The 22,407-nt window shown below is 69.0% G+C and overlaps 11 pseudogenes; all 11 read left to right on the forward strand.

Annotated features, from left to right (window-relative positions):
• The first annotated feature begins 1,923 nt into the window (after window positions 1–1,923).
• LOC148756921 (5S ribosomal RNA) lies at window positions 1,924–2,043 on the forward strand (annotated as a pseudogene).
• A 1,436-nt stretch (window positions 2,044–3,479) lies between these two features.
• LOC148756922 (5S ribosomal RNA) lies at window positions 3,480–3,599 on the forward strand (annotated as a pseudogene).
• A 2,050-nt stretch (window positions 3,600–5,649) lies between these two features.
• On the forward strand, window positions 5,650–5,769 carry LOC148756923 (5S ribosomal RNA; annotated as a pseudogene).
• A 2,320-nt stretch (window positions 5,770–8,089) lies between these two features.
• Window positions 8,090–8,209, forward strand: LOC148756924 (5S ribosomal RNA; annotated as a pseudogene).
• Window positions 8,210–9,618: 1,409 nt separating this feature from the next.
• LOC148756925 (5S ribosomal RNA) lies at window positions 9,619–9,738 on the forward strand (annotated as a pseudogene).
• A 2,050-nt stretch (window positions 9,739–11,788) lies between these two features.
• LOC148756926 (5S ribosomal RNA) lies at window positions 11,789–11,908 on the forward strand (annotated as a pseudogene).
• Window positions 11,909–14,228: 2,320 nt separating this feature from the next.
• Window positions 14,229–14,348, forward strand: LOC148756927 (5S ribosomal RNA; annotated as a pseudogene).
• A 1,436-nt stretch (window positions 14,349–15,784) lies between these two features.
• Window positions 15,785–15,904, forward strand: LOC148756928 (5S ribosomal RNA; annotated as a pseudogene).
• A 2,050-nt stretch (window positions 15,905–17,954) lies between these two features.
• On the forward strand, window positions 17,955–18,074 carry LOC148756929 (5S ribosomal RNA; annotated as a pseudogene).
• Window positions 18,075–20,394: 2,320 nt separating this feature from the next.
• Window positions 20,395–20,514, forward strand: LOC148756930 (5S ribosomal RNA; annotated as a pseudogene).
• A 1,439-nt stretch (window positions 20,515–21,953) lies between these two features.
• LOC148756931 (5S ribosomal RNA) lies at window positions 21,954–22,073 on the forward strand (annotated as a pseudogene).
• Window positions 22,074–22,407: the final 334 nt, after the last annotated feature.

Below are 22,407 nucleotides of genomic sequence, written 5' to 3' on the forward strand. Positions count from 1 at the left end.
CCCAGGGCACGCCCATCCCTGCGCCTGCCCTCGGGTCCCGACACACACGATCGGCGTGACCTCGGGCAAACGGGACGCCCACACGCCCCGCCCCACCGGAGTCTTCTGTCTCCGCTGGCAGGCACCTCGCCCCACACCCCCGCGCGCCCCTCCCGTCTCCCACAAGAGCCAGGAGCCCTCCCTTCCCGCCGGCCACGGTGTCCCTGAAACACAGGGCACAAAGAGCCGGGACAAACCAGGGGACGGCGGGAGCAGCACCCCAACACACCACGCGACATCGACTCCAGGGGAGACCACCACAAGGGCAGAGCAGGCACGCAGGCACACAACCCTCACAACCAGGGTGCCTGGGGGCTGCCACCCTCCTCCCGCGGGCGGGTGCCTGGGCGGGGCTCAGAGACCACAGGCCCTCCGGAGACCCTGGCGGGCCGCCCCGGAGGCTTCAATGGTGACTGCCAACGCCAGGGCAATGCCTCCTTAGAGGAGCCCAGCCCCGGGCACGACCACACTCCGGTGGAGGAGCCGCCACTTCAACACAGCCTCAGTGCGTCTGTAACACTCCGTGTGCCCGCCTGTGCGTCCCTCCCACCCTCCCCCACCCCATATCTGTCAGGCTCTGAGAGGTGCCTGTTGGGCCCTGGCTCTGGCTCAGGAGCTCTCTCCCCGCGTGCCAGCCCCCTCTTTCTCTGTCTCTGTCCATGTCTCTCTGTATGTCTAGATACATACATGTACATATACGTGTATATTTCCATCTCGCTCCCTCTTACTCCTCCTCCCGTTCTGTCTGTCTGTCCCTGTCCTGCGGGGACTCTAGCCCCTCTGCCCGCACAAGAATGCAGGATTTGGCGAGGCCAAGAGGGAACACCAACAGACCACGGATAGGGGGCTCATAGCACCATGTCTCACGGGCGGCTGGCTTGGAGACTCGGCAAGCCGGAGCCGCCCGATCCCCAGCCTGCCGGCCGATTCTCTGCCAACCAACAGACCCGCCAACTTACCGACCCACCAAGCCGGCCAACTGCAGTCCGCGCCCCTCTGCAATTTGCAGTCCACAATCCGCGCTTCCTAGCTTGGCCACCGCAGCTCTGCCGGTGGCCAATGGCCAACTGGCAACAGCTGATGGCCAAGCGGTCACGGCTGATATCCATGCAGCCCCCACGCAGCACCCCTCCACGCGAGGCCCAGAGCCTGGAAAGTGCTCTCTGCGAGTCTGTCCCCACAGTCCCCGTCGGTCTCTCTCCGCCTCTCTCTTGCTCTGTCTCTGGCCTTCTCTCATCCTCTCTCTCACCTCCCTGGGTCAGGAGAGGTGACGTGTAGCCAGTGAAGTGAACAGTGATCGGGCGGGACGCCGGTCGCTGACGAGGGGCGAGAACCCAGAAAGAAGGCTGTGTGAGGAAGGGTGGCGGCGGACTGGAGGTGCTGCCCCCTGGTGGCGGGTGGCTCTCCCTGGCTTTGGGCCAGTGGGTGGGGCCGGCCAGGGCCAGGGCCTGGGTTGCACGTCCCTAGGGTGGAGGGGACTGAGAGGACCCTGCGACCCCCTCGGTGGCCCTGAGAGGTGGGGACAGCACAGCAGCAAGGGGGGTGTGCGGTTGTGGGGCTGGGGGGAGATGAGAGGGGTTGGGGTAGGGGGGCGGGGTAAAAGCCCTTCGGGGCCTGGGGAGGCCCAGGATGCCAGGGCGCCCAGACATATGTCACAGTCAGGGAAGTGACGGAGGCCCGTTAGAGCCACTGGGGGGCGCGAAGGGGCCTCGCTGCGGGCCAGGAGTAGCCCGTCGCCCACACCAGCGGCGTCCGGAGGAGGCGGGGAGCTGGCGGGAGGCGCTCGGGCAGACGTGCTCGCCACCCGAGCGGCCCAGCAGCATGGCGTGCGCTCAGAAGCAGGTCGGGAGCAGGCTCTTGGAGTGCCGGGAGCCGGGTCCCAGCGCCTAAGGCCACACCACCCTGCACGCGCCAGATCTCGTCTGATCTCGGGAGCTAAGCAGGGAGGGGCCTGGTTAGTACTTGGATGGGAGACCGCCTGGGAATAGCTGCAGGCTTTTGCTCGCCTCTCCTTTTGCATCGCCGCCCCGGCGTGGCTCCCTGCGAACCCCTGCCGCCCCTTGCCTCTCTGCAGCCGCCCAGCCAGCCGAAGGTCCCCCTGACCAGCAGAGGGTTAGCCGCCAGGCACTACAAGCTGGCAGCCCCGGCCGCACACCAGGCCCGTCGGCCAGGGCTCCCCCGCACACCCTCTTCTCAGTCCTCTTCAGTCCCGGAGGCTGTCATCTCGATCCCTTCGCCGACCTTCGATCGCCGCCACCGCCAACAGCGCTGCCCTCGCCCCCGCCGCCACCGCCAAATCCGCCGCCATCACCGCGCTCCCCACACCCCCCTCCAGCGCTGCCCTCACCCCTGCCCCCGCCCTCGCCACCGCCATCGCTGTACTGCTTCAATCTCCCGCCTCTGCTCTCCCCTCCTCCGCCGCCAGCACCGCCCTCTTCCCCGCTACCGCCGCCGCCGCCGGCGCCAACCCTCCCCGCGCCCAGCGCCCGCCGACACAGCCCCCAACGCTGCCGCCGCCTCCATCACCGACCTCGCAACCCTCCCGCGCCGCTGCCGCCGACGCCGCCAACGCTGCTCGCGATCAGCCCCCGCTTCTCCCGCCGCCGCCGCCAGGATCACCGCGCTCCCCACCCCCTCCGCCAGCGCTGCCCTCGCCCCCTCCCCCGCCCCCGCCGCCGCCATCGCCGTACTCCCTCAAACTCCCTCCTCTGCTCTCTCCCCCTTGGCCGCCAGCACCGCGCTCCCCATCCCCGCCGCCAGTGCTGCCCTGTTCCCCACCCCCGCCCCCGCCGCCGCCATTGCCGCACTCCCTCAATCTCCCTCCTCTGCTCTCCCCGCCTCCAGCACCGCCATCTCCCCCGCCTCCGCCCCAGCCCCCGCCGCCGCCGCCGCCACCATCGCCATACTCCCTCAATCTCCCGCCTCTGCTCTCCCGGCCTCCTCCGCCCCCGCCGCCGCCGCCGCCGCCGCCGCCGCCGCCGCCGCCGCCGCCCCCCCCTCCGCAGCCGCCCAAGCCGCCGCCGCGGGGTCCTCCCACAACTCCCAAGCCCAGGGTTGCCTGCTGGTGCAGGCCTCCCCCAGCCTTGGGGGTGCGGTTGTTGGTAAACCTGGTGGCGGTAGGGGGGCGGGGTGTATGGCGGTCTGGGTCCGGGGAGTCCCAGGATGCCAGAGTTCCACGAATTCTGGCACCATCAGGGAAGTGGCAGTGTCCCATGGAGCCTCGGGTGGCGCGAAGGGGCCTCGCTGCCGGCCAGGAGTAGCCCGCCGCCCACGCCTGGGGCATTCGGAAGAGGCGGGGAGCCGGACTGGGAGGGGGACGCGGTGCTGGCAGAGCCGGCCAGCAGGTCGATGCTCACCACCGGAGCCGCGCATCTGCATGGCGCGCGCTCACGAGGCAGGCCGGGAGCAGGCTCTTGGGGCGCGGGGAGCCGAGTCCCATCGTCTATGGCCGTACCACCCTGAACGCGCCCGATCTCCTCTGATCTCGGGAGCTAAGCAGGGAGGGGCCTGGTTAGTGCTTGGATGGGAGACCGCCTGGGAATACCTGTAGGCTTTTGCTCGCCTCTCCTTTTGCGCCGCCGCCCCTGCGTGGCTCCCTCCGAACCCCTGCCGCCCCTTGCCCCTCTGCAGCCGCCCATCCAGCCGAAGGTCCCCCTGGCCAGAGGCCGGTCAGCCACCCGGCGCTACAAGCTGGCAGCCCCGGCCGCACACCAGGCCCGTCGGCCAGGGCTCACCCCCACACCCTCTTCTTAGTCCTCTTCGCCGAGGCAGGCAGTCAGCCAGCAGCAGTTAGCCGAGCCTGTGTCTCCGCCGGCAGGCACCTCTCCCCACACCCCCGCGCGCCCCCTCCCATCGCCCACAAGAGCCAGGAACCCTCCCTTCCCGCAGTGGCCCCAACACACAGGGTACAAAGAGCCGGGACAAAGCAGGGGACTGAGGGAGCAGCACCCCAACACACCGCACGCCCTCGGACTCCAGGAGAGACCACCACAAGGGGAAGTGCAGGCACGCAGGCACACAACACTCTCAACCAGGGTGCCTGTGGGCTGCCACTCTCCTCCCGCGGGGCGGGGGGTTCCTGGGCGGGGCTCGGAGCCCACTGGCCCTCCCGCCCGGCCCGGGGGCTTCAAGGGTGACTTTCAATGCCCGGGCACTGCCTCCTTAGTGGAGCCCAGCCACGGGCATGACCACACTTCGGTTGAGAAGCTGCCACTTCAAAGCAGCGTCAGTGCGTCTGTCCCAGTCCGTGTGCCCGCTTGTGCGTCCCTCCCCCCTCCCCCACCCCATGTCTCTCTGGCTCTGTGACGTGCCTGTTGGGCTCTGGCTCTGGCTCAGGAGCTCTCTCCCCGCGTGCCAGCCCCCTCTTTCTCTGTCTCTGTCCATGTCTCTCTGTATGTCTAGGTACATACAGGTACATATAGGTGTATATTTCGATCTCGCTCCCTCTTTCTCCTCCTCCCGTTCTCTCTGTCGGTCCCTGTCCTGCGGGGACTCTAGTCCCTCTGCCCGCACAAGAACGCAGGATATGGCGAGGCCAAGAGGGAACACCAACAGAGCCACGGATAGGGGGCTCATAGCACTATGTCTCACGGGCGGCTGGCTCGGAGACACGGCAAGCCGGAGCCGCCCGATCCCCAACCTGTCGGCCGCTTCTCTGCCAACCCACCGACACACCGCCCGTCGACCCGCCAAGCGGGCCCACTGCAATCCGCGCCCCTCTGCAATTTGCAGTCCACCATCCGCGCTTCCTAGCTTGGCCACCGCAGCTCCTCCGGTGGCCAGTGGCCAATTGGCAACAGCTGATGGCCAAGCGGTCACAGCTGATGACCATGCAGCCCCCAAGCAGCACCCCTCCACGCGAGGCCCAGAGCCTGGAGAGTGCTCTCTGCGAGTCTGTCCCCACAGTCCCCGTCTGTCTCTCTCCGCCTCTCTCTTGCTCCGTCTCTGGCCTTCTCTCATCCTCTCTCTCACCTCCCTGGGTCAGGAGAGGTGACGTGTAGCCAGTGAAGGGACCGGACATCGGGCGGGGCTCCGGTCGCTGACGAGGGTTCCAGGGCCCAGACTGAAGGCTTGTGACGAAGGGTGGCTGCAGACTGGAGATGCTGCACCCTGGTGGCGCGGGTGGCTCTCCCTGGCTTTGGGCCTGTGGATGGGTCCGGTCAGGGCCAGGGCCTGGGTTGCACGTCCCTAGGGCCGGAGGGGACTGAGAGGACCCTGCGACCCCCTCGGTGGCCCTGAGAGGTGGGGACAGCACAGCAGCAAGGGGGGTGTGCGGTTGTGTGGCTGGGGGGAGATTTGAGGGGTTGGGGTAGGGGGACGGGGTAAAAGCCCTTCGGGGCCTGGGGAGGCCCAGGATGCCAGGGCGCCCAGACATATGTCACAGTCAGGGAAGTGACAGAGGCCCGTGGAGCCACTGGGGGGCGCGAAGGTGCCTCGCTGCGGGCCAGGAGTAGCCCGTCGCCCACACCAGCGGCGTCCGGAGGAGGCGGGGAGCGGGCGGGAGCCGCTCAGGCAGACGTGCTCGCCACCCTAGCGGCCCAGCAGCACGGCGCGCGCGGTCAGAGGCAGGCCGGGAGCAGGCTCTTGGGGCGCGGGGAGCCGGGTCCCAGCGTCTAGGGCCATACCACCCTGAACGTGCCCGATCTCCTCTGATCTCGGGAGCTAAGCAGGGCGGGGCCTGGTTAGTACTTGGATGGGAGACCGCCTGGGAATAGCTGCAGGCTTTTGCTCGCCTCTCCTTTTGCGCCGCCGCCCCGGCGTGGCTCCCTCCGAACCCCTGCCGCACCTTGCCCCTCTGCAGCCGCCCAGGCAGCCGAAGGTCCCCCTGGCCAGAGGAGGGTCAGTCGCCCAGCACTACAAGCTCGCATCCCCGGCCGCACACCAGGCCTGTCGGCCAGGGCTCCCCCCCACTCCCTCTTCTTAGTGCTCTTCGCCAAGGCAGGCCCTCAGCCTGCAGCAGTCAGCCGCCTCTCGGTCGCCGCCACCGCCATCGCAGGGCTCCCTCTCGCTCCCCGACCCTGCCGCCGCCGCAACCCCCAACGCCCAAGCCCAGGGCTGCCTGCCGGCGCAGGCCTCCACCAGGCTCTCTCCATCCCAGGACGTGCCGGTGCTTTGCACCTCTCCCCGAGCCCAGGGCACGCCCATCCCTGCGCCTGCCCTCGGGTCCCGACACACACGATCGGCGTGACCTCGGGCAAACGGGACGCCCACACGCCCCGCCCCACCGGAGTCTTCTGTCTCTGCTGGCAGGCACCTCGCCCCACACCCCCGCGCGCCCCTCCCGTCTCCCACAAGAGCCAGGAGCCCTCCCTTCCCGCCGGCCACGGTGTCCCTGAAACACAGGGCACAAAGAGCCGGGACAAACCAGGGGACGGCGGGAGCAGCACCCCAACACACCACGCGACATCGACTCCAGGGGAGACCACCACAAGGGTAGAGCAGGCACGCAGGCACACAACCCTCACAACCAGGGTGCCTGGGGGTGCCACTCTCCTCCCGCGGGCGGGTGCCTGGGCGGGGCTCAGAGACCACAGGCCCTCCGGAGACCCTGGCGGGCCGCCCCGGAGGCTTCAATGGTGACTGCCAACGCCAGGGCAATGCCTCCTTAGAGGAGCCCAGCCCCGGGCACGACCACACTCCGGTGGAGGAGCCGCCACTTCAACACAGCCTCAGTGCGTCTGTAACACTCCGTGTGCCCGCCTGTGCGTCCCTCCCACCCTCCCCCACCCCATATCTGTCAGGCTCTGAGAGGTGCCTGTTGGGCCCTGGCTCTGGCTTAGGAGCTCTCTCCCCGCGTGCCAGCCCCCTCTTTCTCTGTCTCTGTCCATGTCTCTCTGTATGTCTAGATACATACATGTACATATACGTGTATATTTCCATCTCGCTCCCTCTTACTCCTCCTCCCGTTCTGTCTGTCTGTCCCTGTCCTGCGGGGACTCTAGCCCCTCTGCCCGCACAAGAATGCAGGATTTGGCGAGGCCAAGAGGGAACACCAACAGACCACGGATAGGGGGCTCATAGCACCATGTCTCACGGGCGGCTGGCTTGGAGACTCGGCAAGCCGGAGCCGCCCGATCCCCAGCCTGCCGGCCGATTCTCTGCCAACCAACAGACCCGCCAACTTACCGACCCACCAAGCCGGCCAACTGCAGTCCGCGCCCCTCTGCAATTTGCAGTCCACAATCCGCGCTTCCTAGCTTGGCCACCGCAGCTCTGCCGGTGGCCAATGGCCAACTGGCAACAGCTGATGGCCAAGCGGTCACGGCTGATATCCATGCAGCCCCCACGCAGCACCCCTCCACGCGAGGCCCAGAGCCTGGAAAGTGCTCTCTGCGAGTCTGTCCCCACAGTCCCCGTCGGTCTCTCTCCGCCTCTCTCTTGCTCTGTCTCTGGCCTTCTCTCATCCTCTCTCTCACCTCCCTGGGTCAGGAGAGGTGACGTGTAGCCAGTGAAGTGAACAGTGATCGGGCGGGACGCCGGTCGCTGACGAGGGGCGAGAACCCAGAAAGAAGGCTGTGTGAGGAAGGGTGGCGGCGGACTGGAGGTGCTGCCCCCTGGTGGCGGGTGGCTCTCCCTGGCTTTGGGCCAGTGGGTGGGGCCGGCCAGGGCCAGGGCCTGGGTTGCACGTCCCTAGGGTGGAGGGGACTGAGAGGACCCTGCGACCCCCTCGGTGGCCCTGAGAGGTGGGGACAGCACAGCAGCAAGGGGGGTGTGCGGTTGTGGGGCTGGGGGGAGATGAGAGGGGTTGGGGTAGGGGGGCGGGGTAAAAGCCCTTCGGGGCCTGGGGAGGCCCAGGATGCCAGGGCGCCCAGACATATGTCACAGTCAGGGAAGTGACGGAGGCCCGTTAGAGCCACTGGGGGGCGCGAAGGGGCCTCGCTGCGGGCCAGGAGTAGCCCGTCGCCCACACCAGCGGCGTCCGGAGGAGGCGGGGAGCTGGCGGGAGGCGCTCGGGCAGACGTGCTCGCCACCCGAGCGGCCCAGCAGCATGGCGTGCGCTCAGAAGCAGGTCGGGAGCAGGCTCTTGGAGTGCCGGGAGCCGGGTCCCAGCGCCTAAGGCCACACCACCCTGCACGCGCCAGATCTCGTCTGATCTCGGGAGCTAAGCAGGGAGGGGCCTGGTTAGTACTTGGATGGGAGACCGCCTGGGAATAGCTGCAGGCTTTTGCTCGCCTCTCCTTTTGCATCGCCGCCCCGGCGTGGCTCCCTGCGAACCCCTGCCGCCCCTTGCCTCTCTGCAGCCGCCCAGCCAGCCGAAGGTCCCCCTGACCAGCAGAGGGTTAGCCGCCAGGCACTACAAGCTGGCAGCCCCGGCCGCACACCAGGCCCGTCGGCCAGGGCTCCCCCGCACACCCTCTTCTCAGTCCTCTTCAGTCCCGGAGGCTGTCATCTCGATCCCTTCGCCGACCTTCGATCGCCGCCACCGCCAACAGCGCTGCCCTCGCCCCCGCCGCCACCGCCAAATCCGCCGCCATCACCGCGCTCCCCACACCCCCCTCCAGCGCTGCCCTCACCCCTGCCCCCGCCCTCGCCACCGCCATCGCTGTACTGCTTCAATCTCCCGCCTCTGCTCTCCCCTCCTCCGCCGCCAGCACCGCCCTCTTCCCCGCTACCGCCGCCGCCGCCGGCGCCAACCCTCCCCGCGCCCAGCGCCCGCCGACACAGCCCCCAACGCTGCCGCCGCCTCCATCACCGACCTCGCAACCCTCCCGCGCCGCTGCCGCCGACGCCGCCAACGCTGCTCGCGATCAGCCCCCGCTTCTCCCGCCGCCGCCGCCAGGATCACCGCGCTCCCCACCCCCTCCGCCAGCGCAGCCCTCGCCCCCTCCCCCGCCCCCGCCGCCGCCATCGCCGTACTCCCTCAAACTCCCTCCTCTGCTCTCTCCCCCTTGGCCGCCAGCACCGCGCTCCCCATCCCCGCCGCCAGTGCTGCCCTGTTCCCCACCCCCGCCCCCGCCGCCGCCATTGCCGCACTCCCTCAATCTCCCTCCTCTGCTCTCCCCGCCTCCAGCACCGCCATCTCCCCCGCCTCCGCCCCAGCCCCCGCCGCCGCCGCCGCCACCATCGCCATACTCCCTCAATCTCCCGCCTCTGCTCTCCCGGCCTCCTCCGCCGCCGCCGCCGCCGCAGCCCCCCCCTCCGCAGCCGCCCAAGCCGCCGCCGCGGGGTCCTCCCACAACTCCCAAGCCCAGGGTTGCCTGCTGGTGCAGGCCTCCCCCAGCCTTGGGGGTGCGGTTGTTGGTAAACCTGGTGGCGGTAGGGGGGCGGGGTGTATGGCGGTCTGGGTCCGGGGAGTCCCAGGATGCCAGAGTTCCACGAATTCTGGCACCATCAGGGAAGTGGCAGTGTCCCATGGAGCCTCGGGTGGCGCGAAGGGGCCTCGCTGCCGGCCAGGAGTAGCCCGCCGCCCACGCCTGGGGCATTCGGAAGAGGCGGGGAGCCGGACTGGGAGGGGGACGCGGTGCTGGCAGAGCCGGCCAGCAGGTCGATGCTCACCACCGGAGCCGCGCATCTGCATGGCGCGCGCTCACGAGGCAGGCCGGGAGCAGGCTCTTGGGGCGCGGGGAGCCGAGTCCCATCGTCTATGGCCGTACCACCCTGAACGCGCCCGATCTCCTCTGATCTCGGGAGCTAAGCAGGGAGGGGCCTGGTTAGTGCTTGGATGGGAGACCGCCTGGGAATACCTGTAGGCTTTTGCTCGCCTCTCCTTTTGCGCCGCCGCCCCTGCGTGGCTCCCTCCGAACCCCTGCCGCCCCTTGCCCCTCTGCAGCCGCCCATCCAGCCGAAGGTCCCCCTGGCCAGAGGCCGGTCAGCCACCCGGCGCTACAAGCTGGCAGCCCCGGCCGCACACCAGGCCCGTCGGCCAGGGCTCACCCCCACACCCTCTTCTTAGTCCTCTTCGCCGAGGCAGGCAGTCAGCCAGCAGCAGTTAGCCGAGCCTGTGTCTCCGCCGGCAGGCACCTCTCCCCACACCCCCGCGCGCCCCCTCCCATCGCCCACAAGAGCCAGGAACCCTCCCTTCCCGCAGTGGCCCCAACACACAGGGTACAAAGAGCCGGGACAAAGCAGGGGACTGAGGGAGCAGCACCCCAACACACCGCACGCCCTCGGACTCCAGGAGAGACCACCACAAGGGGAAGTGCAGGCACGCAGGCACACAACACTCTCAACCAGGGTGCCTGTGGGCTGCCACTCTCCTCCCGCGGGGCGGGGGGTTCCTGGGCGGGGCTCGGAGCCCACTGGCCCTCCCGCCCGGCCCGGGGGCTTCAAGGGTGACTTTCAATGCCCGGGCACTGCCTCCTTAGTGGAGCCCAGCCACGGGCATGACCACACTTCGGTTGAGAAGCTGCCACTTCAAAGCAGCGTCAGTGCGTCTGTCCCAGTCCGTGTGCCCGCTTGTGCGTCCCTCCCCCCTCCCCCACCCCATGTCTCTCTGGCTCTGTGACGTGCCTGTTGGGCTCTGGCTCTGGCTCAGGAGCTCTCTCCCCGCGTGCCAGCCCCCTCTTTCTCTGTCTCTGTCCATGTCTTTCTGTATGTCTAGGTACATACAGGTACATATAGGTGTATATTTCGATCTCGCTCCCTCTTTCTCCTCCTCCCGTTCTCTCTGTCGGTCCCTGTCCTGCGGGGACTCTAGTCCCTCTGCCCGCACAAGAACGCAGGATATGGCGAGGCCAAGAGGGAACACCAACAGAGCCACGGATAGGGGGCTCATAGCACTATGTCTCACGGGCGGCTGGCTCGGAGACACGGCAAGCCGGAGCCGCCCGATCCCCAACCTGTCGGCCGCTTCTCTGCCAACCCACCGACACACCGCCCGTCGACCCGCCAAGCGGGCCCACTGCAATCCGCGCCCCTCTGCAATTTGCAGTCCACCATCCGCGCTTCCTAGCTTGGCCACCGCAGCTCCTCCGGTGGCCAGTGGCCAATTGGCAACAGCTGATGGCCAAGCGGTCACAGCTGAATACCATGCAGCCCCCAAGCAGCACCCCTCCACGCGAGGCCCAGAGCCTGGAGAGTGCTCTCTGCGAGTCTGTCCCCACAGTCCCCGTCTGTCTCTCTCCGCCTCTCTCTTGCTCCGTCTCTGGCCTTCTCTCATCCTCTCTCTCACCTCCCTGGGTCAGGAGAGGTGACGTGTAGCCAGTGAAGGGACCGGACATCGGGCGGGGCTCCGGTCGCTGACGAGGGTTCCAGGGCCCAGACTGAAGGCTTGTGACGAAGGGTGGCTGCAGACTGGAGATGCTGCACCCTGGTGGCGCGGGTGGCTCTCCCTGGCTTTGGGCCTGTGGATGGGTCCGGTCAGGGCCAGGGCCTGGGTTGCACGTCCCTAGGGCCGGAGGGGACTGAGAGGACCCTGCGACCCCCTCGGTGGCCCTGAGAGGTGGGGACAGCACAGCAGCAAGGGGGGTGTGCGGTTGTGTGGCTGGGGGGAGATTTGAGGGGTTGGGGTAGGGGGACGGGGTAAAAGCCCTTCGGGGCCTGGGGAGGCCCAGGATGCCAGGGCGCCCAGACATATGTCACAGTCAGGGAAGTGACAGAGGCCCGTGGAGCCACTGGGGGGCGCGAAGGTGCCTCGCTGCGGGCCAGGAGTAGCCCGTCGCCCACACCAGCGGCGTCCGGAGGAGGCGGGGAGCGGGCGGGAGCCGCTCAGGCAGACGTGCTCGCCACCCTAGCGGCCCAGCAGCACGGCGCGCGCGGTCAGAGGCAGGCCGGGAGCAGGCTCTTGGGGCGCGGGGAGCCGGGTCCCAGCGTCTAGGGCCATACCACCCTGAACGCGCCCGATCTCCTCTGATCTCGGGAGCTAAGCAGGGCGGGGCCTGGTTAGTACTTGGATGGGAGACCGCCTGGGAATAGCTGCAGGCTTTTGCTCGCCTCTCCTTTTGCGCCGCCGCCCCGGCGTGGCTCCCTCCGAACCCCTGCCGCACCTTGCCCCTCTGCAGCCGCCCAGGCAGCCGAAGGTCCCCCTGGCCAGAGGAGGGTCAGTCGCCCAGCACTACAAGCTCGCATCCCCGGCCGCACACCAGGCCTGTCGGCCAGGGCTCCCCCCCACTCCCTCTTCTTAGTGCTCTTCGCCAAGGCAGGCCCTCAGCCTGCAGCAGTCAGCCGCCTCTCGGTCGCCGCCACCGCCATCGCAGGGCTCCCTCTCGCTCCCCGACCCTGCCGCCGCCGCAACCCCCAACGCCCAAGCCCAGGGCTGCCTGCCGGCGCAGGCCTCCACCAGGCTCTCTCCATCCCAGGACGTGCCGGTGCTTTGCACCTCTCCCCGAGCCCAGGGCACGCCCATCCCTGCGCCTGCCCTCGGGTCCCGACACACACGATCGGCGTGACCTCGGGCAAACGGGACGCCCACACGCCCCGCCCCACCGGAGTCTTCTGTCTCCGCTGGCAGGCACCTCGCCCCACACCCCCGCGCGCCCCTCCCGTCTCCCACAAGAGCCAGGAGCCCTCCCTTCCCGCCGGCCACGGTGTCCCTGAAACACAGGGCACAAAGAGCCGGGACAAACCAGGGGACGGCGGGAGCAGCACCCCAACACACCACGCGACATCGACTCCAGGGGAGACCACCACAAGGGCAGAGCAGGCACGCAGGCACACAACCCTCACAACCAGGGTGCCTGGGGGTGCCACTCTCCTCCCGCGGGCGGGTGCCTGGGCGGGGCTCAGAGACCACAGGCCCTCCGGAGACCCTGGCGGGCCGCCCCGGAGGCTTCAATGGTGACTGCCAACGCCAGGGCAATGCCTCCTTAGAGGAGCCCAGCCCCGGGCACGACCACACTCCGGTGGAGGAGCTGCCACTTCAACACAGCCTCAGTGCGTCTGTAACACTCCGTGTGCCCGCCTGTGCGTCCCTCCCACCCTCCCCCACCCCATATCTGTCAGGCTCTGAGAGGTGCCTGTTGGGCCCTGGCTCTGGCTCAGGAGCTCTCTCCCCGCGTGCCAGCCCCCTCTTTCTCTGTCTCTGTCCATGTCTCTCTGTATGTCTAGATACATACATGTACATATACGTGTATATTTCCATCTCGCTCCCTCTTACTCCTCCTCCCGTTCTGTCTGTCTGTCCCTGTCCTGCGGGGACTCTAGCCCCTCTGCCCGCACAAGAATGCAGGATTTGGCGAGGCCAAGAGGGAACACCAACAGACCACGGATAGGGGGCTCATAGCACCATGTCTCACGGGCGGCTGGCTTGGAGACTCGGCAAGCCGGAGCCGCCCGATCCCCAGCCTGCCGGCCGATTCTCTGCCAACCAACAGACCCGCCAACTTACCGACCCACCAAGCCGGCCAACTGCAGTCCGCGCCCCTCTGCAATTTGCAGTCCACAATCCGCGCTTCCTAGCTTGGCCACCGCAGCTCTGCCGGTGGCCAATGGCCAACTGGCAACAGCTGATGGCCAAGCGGTCACGGCTGATATCCATGCAGCCCCCACGCAGCACCCCTCCACGCGAGGCCCAGAGCCTGGAAAGTGCTCTCTGCGAGTCTGTCCCCACAGTCCCCGTCGGTCTCTCTCCGCCTCTCTCTTGCTCTGTCTCTGGCCTTCTCTCATCCTCTCTCTCACCTCCCTGGGTCAGGAGAGGTGACGTGTAGCCAGTGAAGTGAACAGTGATCGGGCGGGACGCCGGTCGCTGACGAGGGGCGAGAACCCAGAAAGAAGGCTGTGTGAGGAAGGGTGGCGGCGGACTGGAGGTGCTGCCCCCTGGTGGCGGGTGGCTCTCCCTGGCTTTGGGCCAGTGGGTGGGGCCGGCCAGGGCCAGGGCCTGGGTTGCACGTCCCTAGGGTGGAGGGGACTGAGAGGACCCTGCGACCCCCTCGGTGGCCCTGAGAGGTGGGGACAGCACAGCAGCAAGGGGGGTGTGCGGTTGTGGGGCTGGGGGGAGATGAGAGGGGTTGGGGTAGGGGGGCGGGGTAAAAGCCCTTCGGGGCCTGGGGAGGCCCAGGATGCCAGGGCGCCCAGACATATGTCACAGTCAGGGAAGTGACGGAGGCCCGTTAGAGCCACTGGGGGGCGCGAAGGGGCCTCGCTGCGGGCCAGGAGTAGCCCGTCGCCCACACCAGCGGCGTCCGGAGGAGGCGGGGAGCTGGCGGGAGGCGCTCGGGCAGACGTGCTCGCCACCCGAGCGGCCCAGCAGCATGGCGTGCGCTCAGAAGCAGGTCGGGAGCAGGCTCTTGGAGTGCCGGGAGCCGGGTCCCAGCGCCTAAGGCCACACCACCCTGCACGCGCCAGATCTCGTCTGATCTCGGGAGCTAAGCAGGGAGGGGCCTGGTTAGTACTTGGATGGGAGACCGCCTGGGAATAGCTGCAGGCTTTTGCTCGCCTCTCCTTTTGCATCGCCGCCCCGGCGTGGCTCCCTGCGAACCCCTGCCGCCCCTTGCCTCTCTGCAGCCGCCCAGCCAGCCGAAGGTCCCCCTGACCAGCAGAGGGTTAGCCGCCAGGCACTACAAGCTGGCAGCCCCGGCCGCACACCAGGCCCGTCGGCCAGGGCTCCCCCGCACACCCTCTTCTCAGTCCTCTTCAGTCCCGGAGGCTGTCATCTCGATCCCTTCGCCGACCTTCGATCGCCGCCACCGCCAACAGCGCTGCCCTCGCCCCCGCCGCCACCGCCAAATCCGCCGCCATCACCGCGCTCCCCACACCCCCCTCCAGCGCTGCCCTCACCCCTGCCCCCGCCCTCGCCACCGCCATCGCTGTACTGCTTCAATCTCCCGCCTCTGCTCTCCCCTCCTCCGCCGCCAGCACCGCCCTCTTCCCCGCTACCGCCGCCGCCGGCGCCGGCGCCAACCCTCCCCGCGCCCAGCGCCCGCCGACACAGCCCCCAACGCTGCCGCCGCCTCCATCGCCGACCTCGCAACCCTCCCGCGCCGCTGCCGCCGACGCCGCCAACGCTGCTCGCGATCAGCCCCCGCTTCTCCCGCCGCCGCCGCGATCACCGCGCTCCCCACCCCCTCCGCCAGCGCTGCCCTCGCCCCCTCCCCCGCCCCCGCCGCCGCCATCGCCGTACTCCCTCAAACTCCCTCCTCTGCTCTCCCCACCTCGGCCGCCAGCACCGCGCTCCCCATCCCCGCCGCCAGTGCTGCCCTGTTCCCCACCCCCGCCCCCGCCGCCGCCATTGCCGCACTCCCTCAATCTCCCTCCTCTGCTCTCCCCGCCTCCAGCACCGCCATCTCCCCCGCCTCCGCCCCAGCCCCCGCCGCCGCCGCCGCCACCATCGCCATACTCCCTCAATCTCCCGCCTCTGCTCTCCCGGCCTCCTCCGCCCCCGCCGCCGCCGCCGCCGCCGCCGCCGCCGCCGCCGCCGCCGCCCCCCCCTCCGCAGCCGCCCAAGCCGCCTCCGCGGGGTCCTCCCACAACTCCCAAGCCCAGGGTTGCCTGCTGGTGCAGGCCTCCCCCAGCCTTGGGGGTGCGGTTGTTGGTAAACCTGGTGGCGGTAGGGGTGCGGGGTGTATGGCGGTCTGGGTCCGGGGAGTCCCAGGATGCCAGAGTTCCACGAATTCTGGCACCATCAGGGAAGTGGCAGTGTCCCATGGAGCCTCGGGTGGCGCGAAGGGGCCTCGCTGCCGGCCAGGAGTAGCCCGCCGCCCACGCCTGGGGCATTCGGAAGAGGCGGGGAGCCGGACTGGGAGGGGGACGCGGTGCTGGCAGAGCCGGCCAGCAGGTCGATGCTCACCACCGGAGCCGCGCATCTGCATGGCGCGCGCTCACGAGGCAGGCCGGGAGCAGGCTCTTGGGGCGCGGGGAGCCGAGTCCCATCGTCTATGGCCGTACCACCCTGAACGCGCCCGATCTCCTCTGATCTCGGGAGCTAAGCAGGGAGGGGCCTGGTTAGTGCTTGGATGGGAGACCGCCTGGGAATACCTGTAGGCTTTTGCTCGCCTCTCCTTTTGCGCCGCCGCCCCTGCGTGGCTCCCTCCGAACCCCTGCCGCCCCTTGCCCCTCTGCAGCCGCCCATCCAGCCGAAGGTCCCCCTGGCCAGAGGCCGGTCAGCCACCCGGCGCTACAAGCTGGCAGCCCCGGCCGCACACCAGGCCCGTCGGCCAGGGCTCACCCCCACACCCTCTTCTTAGTCCTCTTCGCCGAGGCAGGCAGTCAGCCAGCAGCAGTTAGCCGAGCCTGTGTCTCCGCCGGCAGGCACCTCTCCCCACACCCCCGCGCGCCCCCTCCCATCGCCCACAAGAGCCAGGAACCCTCCCTTCCCGCAGTGGCCCCAACACACAGGGTACAAAGAGCCGGGACAAAGCAGGGGACTGAGGGAGCAGCACCCCAACACACCGCACGCCCTCGGACTCCAGGAGAGACCACCACAAGGGGAAGTGCAGGCACGCAGGCACACAACACTCTCAACCAGGGTGCCTGTGGGCTGCCACTCTCCTCCCGCGGGGCGGGGGGTTCCTGGGCGGGGCTCGGAGCCCACTGGCCCTCCCGCCCGGCCCGGGGGCTTCAAGGGTGACTTTCAATGCCCGGGCACTGCCTCCTTAGTGGAGCCCAGCCACGGGCATGACCACACTTCGGTTGAGAAGCTGCCACTTCAAAGCAGCGACAGTGCGTCTGTCCCAGTCCGTGTGCCCGCTTGTGCGTCCCTCCCCCCTCCCCCACCCCATGTCTCTCTGGCTCTGTGACGTGCCTGTTGGGCTCTGGCTCTGGCTCAGGAGCTCTCTCCCCGCGTGCCAGCCCCCTCTTTCTCTGTCTCTGTCCATGTCTCTCTGTATGTCTAGGTACATACAGGTACATATAGGTGTATATTTCGATCTCGCTCCCTCTTTCTCCTCCTCCCGTTCTCTCTGTCGGTCCCTGTCCTGCGGGGACTCTAGTCCCTCTGCCCGCACAAGAACGCAGGATATGGCGAGGCCAAGAGGGAACACCAACAGAGCCACGGATAGGGGGCTCATAGCACTATGTCTCACGGGCGGCTGGCTCGGAGACACGGCAAGCCGGAGCCGCCCGATCCCCAACCTGTCGGCCGCTTCTCTGCCAACCCACCGACACACCGCCCGTCGACCCGCCAAGCGGGCCCACTGCAATCCGCGCCCCTCTGCAATTTGCAGTCCACCATCCGCGCTTCCTAGCTTGGCCACCGCAGCTCCTCCGGTGGCCAGTGGCCAATTGGCAACAGCTGATGGCCAAGCGGTCACAGCTGATGACCATGCAGCCCCCAAGCAGCACCCCTCCACGCGAGGCCCAGAGCCTGGAGAGTGCTCTCTGCGAGTCTGTCCCCACAGTCCCCGTCTGTCTCTCTCCGCCTCTCTCTTGCTCCGTCTCTGGCCTTCTCTCATCCTCTCTCTCACCTCCCTGGGTCAGGAGAGGTGACGTGTAGCCAGTGAAGGGACCGGACATCGGGCGGGGCTCCGGTCGCTGACGAGGGTTCCAGGGCCCAGACTGAAGGCTTGTGACGAAGGGTGGCTGCAGACTGGAGATGCTGCACCCTGGTGGCGCGGGTGGCTCTCCCTGGCTTTGGGCCTGTGGATGGGTCCGGTCAGGGCCAGGGCCTGGGTTGCACGTCCCTAGGGCCGGAGGGGACTGAGAGGACCCTGCGACCCCCTCGGTGGCCCTGAGAGGTGGGGACAGCACAGCAGCAAGGGGGGTGTGCGGTTGTGTGGCTGGGGGGAGATTTGAGGGGTTGGGGTAGGGGGACGGGGTAAAAGCCCTTCGGGGCCTGGGGAGGCCCAGGATGCCAGGGCGCCCAGACATATGTCACAGTCAGGGAAGTGACAGAGGCCCGTGGAGCCACTGGGGGGCGCGAAGGTGCCTCGCTGCGGGCCAGGAGTAGCCCGTCGCCCACACCAGCGGCGTCCGGAGGAGGCGGGGAGCGGGCGGGAGCCGCTCAGGCAGACGTGCTCGCCACCCTAGCGGCCCAGCAGCACGGCGCGCGCGGTCAGAGGCAGGCCGGGAGCAGGCTCTTGGGGCGCGGGGAGCCGGGTCCCAGCGTCTAGGGCCATACCACCCTGAACGCGCCCGATCTCCTCTGATCTCGGGAGCTAAGCAGGGCGGGGCCTGGTTAGTACTTGGATGGGAGACCGCCTGGGAATAGCTGCAGGCTTTTGCTCGCCTCTCCTTTTGCGCCGCCGCCCCGGCGTGGCTCCCTCCGAACCCCTGCCGCACCTTGCCCCTCTGCAGCCGCCCAGGCAGCCGAAGGTCCCCCTGGCCAGAGGAGGGTCAGTCGCCCAGCACTACAAGCTCGCATCCCCGGCCGCACACCAGGCCTGTCGGCCAGGGCTCCCCCCCACTCCCTCTTCTTAGTGCTCTTCGCCAAGGCAGGCCCTCAGCCTGCAGCAGTCAGCCGCCTCTCGGTCGCCGCCACCGCCATCGCAGGGCTCCCTCTCGCTCCCCGACCCTGCCGCCGCCGCAACCCCCAACGCCCAAGCCCAGGGCTGCCTGCCGGCGCAGGCCTCCACCAGGCTCTCTCCATCCCAGGACGTGCCGGTGCTTTGCACCTCTCCCCGAGCCCAGGGCACGCCCATCCCTGCGCCTGCCCTCGGGTCCCGACACACACGATCGGCGTGACCTCGGGCAAACGGGACGCCCACACGCCCCGCCCCACCGGAGTCTTCTGTCTCCGCTGGCAGGCACCTCGCCCCACACCCCCGCGCGCCCCTCCCGTCTCCCACAAGAGCCAGGAGCCCTCCCTTCCCGCCGGCCACGGTGTCCCTGAAACACAGGGCACAAAGAGCCGGGACAAACCAGGGGACGGCGGGAGCAGCACCCCAACACACCACGCGACATCGACTCCAGGGGAGACCACCACAAGGGCAGAGCAGGCACGCAGGCACACAACCCTCACAACCAGGGTGCCTGGGGGTGCCACTCTCCTCCCGCGGGCGGGTGCCTGGGCGGGGCTCAGAGACCACAGGCCCTCCGGAGACCCTGGCGGGCCGCCCCGGAGGCTTCAATGGTGACTGCCAACGCCAGGGCAATGCCTCCTTAGAGGAGCCCAGCCCCGGGCACGACCACACTCCGGTGGAGGAGCCGCCACTTCAACACAGCCTCAGTGCGTCTGTAACACTCCGTGTGCCCGCCTGTGCGTCCCTCCCACCCTCCCCCACCCCATATCTGTCAGGCTCTGAGAGGTGCCTGTTGGGCCCTGGCTCTGGCTCAGGAGCTCTCTCCCCGCGTGCCAGCCCCCTCTTTCTCTGTCTCTGTCCATGTCTCTCTGTATGTCTAGATACATACATGTACATATACGTGTATATTTCCATCTCGCTCCCTCTTACTCCTCCTCCCGTTCTGTCTGTCTGTCCCTGTCCTGCGGGGACTCTAGCCCCTCTGCCCGCACAAGAATGCAGGATTTGGCGAGGCCAAGAGGGAACACCAACAGACCACGGATAGGGGGCTCATAGCACCATGTCTCACGGGCGGCTGGCTTGGAGACTCGGCAAGCCGGAGCCGCCCGATCCCCAGCCTGCCGGCCGATTCTCTGCCAACCAACAGACCCGCCAACTTACCGACCCACCAAGCCGGCCAACTGCAGTCCGCGCCCCTCTGCAATTTGCAGTCCACAATCCGCGCTTCCTAGCTTGGCCACCGCAGCTCTGCCGGTGGCCAATGGCCAACTGGCAACAGCTGATGGCCAAGCGGTCACGGCTGATATCCATGCAGCCCCCACGCAGCACCCCTCCACGCGAGGCCCAGAGCCTGGAAAGTGCTCTCTGCGAGTCTGTCCCCACAGTCCCCGTCGGTCTCTCTCCGCCTCTCTCTTGCTCTGTCTCTGGCCTTCTCTCATCCTCTCTCTCACCTCCCTGGGTCAGGAGAGGTGACGTGTAGCCAGTGAAGTGAACAGTGATCGGGCGGGACGCCGGTCGCTGACGAGGGGCGAGAACCCAGAAAGAAGGCTGTGTGAGGAAGGGTGGCGGCGGACTGGAGGTGCTGCCCCCTGGTGGCGGGTGGCTCTCCCTGGCTTTGGGCCAGTGGGTGGGGCCGGCCAGGGCCAGGGCCTGGGTTGCACGTCCCTAGGGTGGAGGGGACTGAGAGGACCCTGCGACCCCCTCGGTGGCCCTGAGAGGTGGGGACAGCACAGCAGCAAGGGGGGTGTGCGGTTGTGGGGCTGGGGGGAGATGAGAGGGGTTGGGGTAGGGGGGCGGGGTAAAAGCCCTTCGGGGCCTGGGGAGGCCCAGGATGCCAGGGCGCCCAGACATATGTCACAGTCAGGGAAGTGACGGAGGCCCGTTAGAGCCACTGGGGGGCGCGAAGGGGCCTCGCTGCGGGCCAGGAGTAGCCCGTCGCCCACACCAGCGGCGTCCGGAGGAGGCGGGGAGCTGGCGGGAGGCGCTCGGGCAGACGTGCTCGCCACCCGAGCGGCCCAGCAGCATGGCGTGCGCTCAGAAGCAGGTCGGGAGCAGGCTCTTGGAGTGCCGGGAGCCGGGTCCCAGCGCCTAAGGCCACACCACCCTGCACGCGCCAGATCTCGTCTGATCTCGGGAGCTAAGCAGGGAGGGGCCTGGTTAGTACTTGGATGGGAGACCGCCTGGGAATAGCTGCAGGCTTTTGCTCGCCTCTCCTTTTGCATCGCCGCCCCGGCGTGGCTCCCTGCGAACCCCTGCCGCCCCTTGCCTCTCTGCAGCCGCCCAGCCAGCCGAAGGTCCCCCTGACCAGCAGAGGGTTAGCCGCCAGGCACTACAAGCTGGCAGCCCCGGCCGCACACCAGGCCCGTCGGCCAGGGCTCCCCCGCACACCCTCTTCTCAGTCCTCTTCAGTCCCGGAGGCTGTCATCTCGATCCCTTCGCCGACCTTCGATCGCCGCCACCGCCAACAGCGCTGCCCTCGCCCCCGCCGCCACCGCCAAATCCGCCGCCATCACCGCGCTCCCCACACCCCCCTCCAGCGCTGCCCTCACCCCTGCCCCCGCCCTCGCCACCGCCATCGCTGTACTGCTTCAATCTCCCGCCTCTGCTCTCCCCTCCTCCGCCGCCAGCACCGCCCTCTTCCCCGCTACCGCCGCCGCCGGGGCCGGCGCCAACCCTCCCCGCGCCCAGCGCCCGCCGACACAGCCCCCAACGCTGCCGCCGCCTCCATCGCCGACCTCGCAACCCTCCCGCGCCGCTGCCGCCGACGCCGCCAACGCTGCTCGCGATCAGCCCCCGCTTCTCCCGCCGCCGCCGCGATCACCGCGCTCCCCACCCCCTCCGCCAGCGCTGCCCTCGCCCCCTCCCCCGCCCCCGCCGCCGCCATCGCCGTACTCCCTCAAACTCCCTCCTCTGCTCTCCCCACCTCGGCCGCCAGCACCGCGCTCCCCATCCCCGCCGCCAGTGCTGCCCTGTTCCCCACCCCCGCCCCCGCCGCCGCCATTGCCGCACTCCCTCAATCTCCCTCCTCTGCTCTCCCCGCCTCCAGCACCGCCATCTCCCCCGCCTCCGCCCCAGCCCCCGCCGCCGCCGCCGCCGCCACCATCGCCATACTCCCTCAATCTCCCGCCTCTGCTCTCCCGGCCTCCTCCGCCCCCGCCGCCGCCGCCGCCGCCGCCGCCGCCGCCGCCGCCGCCGCCCCCCCCTCCGCAGCCGCCCAAGCCGCCTCCGCGGGGTCCTCCCACAACTCCCAAGCCCAGGGTTGCCTGCTGGTGCAGGCCTCCCCCAGCCTTGGGGGTGCGGTTGTTGGTAAACCTGGTGGCGGTAGGGGGGCGGGGTGTATGGCGGTCTGGGTCCGGGGAGTCCCAGGATGCCAGAGTTCCACGAATTCTGGCACCATCAGGGAAGTGGCAGTGTCCCATGGAGCCTCGGGTGGCGCGAAGGGGCCTCGCTGCCGGCCAGGAGTAGCCCGCCGCCCACGCCTGGGGCATTCGGAAGAGGCGGGGAGCCGGACTGGGAGGGGGACGCGGTGCTGGCAGAGCCGGCCAGCAGGTCGATGCTCACCACCGGAGCCGCGCATCTGCATGGCGCGCGCTCACGAGGCAGGCCGGGAGCAGGCTCTTGGGGCGCGGGGAGCCGAGTCCCATCGTCTATGGCCGTACCACCCTGAACGCGCCCGATCTCCTCTGATCTCGGGAGCTAAGCAGGGAGGGGCCTGGTTAGTGCTTGGATGGGAGACCGCCTGGGAATACCTGTAGGCTTTTGCTCGCCTCTCCTTTTGCGCCGCCGCCCCTGCGTGGCTCCCTCCGAACCCCTGCCGCCCCTTGCCCCTCTGCAGCCGCCCATCCAGCCGAAGGTCCCCCTGGCCAGAGGCCGGTCAGCCACCCGGCGCTACAAGCTGGCAGCCCCGGCCGCACACCAGGCCCGTCGGCCAGGGCTCACCCCCACACCCTCTTCTTAGTCCTCTTCGCCGAGGCAGGCAGTCAGCCAGCAGCAGTTAGCCGAGCCTGTGTCTCCGCCGGCAGGCACCTCTCCCCACACCCCCGCGCGCCCCCTCCCATCGCCCACAAGAGCCAGGAACCCTCCCTTCCCGCAGTGGCCC

Source organism: Rhinolophus sinicus, chromosome 10 (assembly GCF_057876585.1).
Source record: "Rhinolophus sinicus isolate RSI-liver-muscle chromosome 10, RSI-T2T, whole genome shotgun sequence".
In the NCBI taxonomy this organism is placed as follows: Eukaryota; Metazoa; Chordata; class Mammalia; order Chiroptera; family Rhinolophidae; genus Rhinolophus; species Rhinolophus sinicus.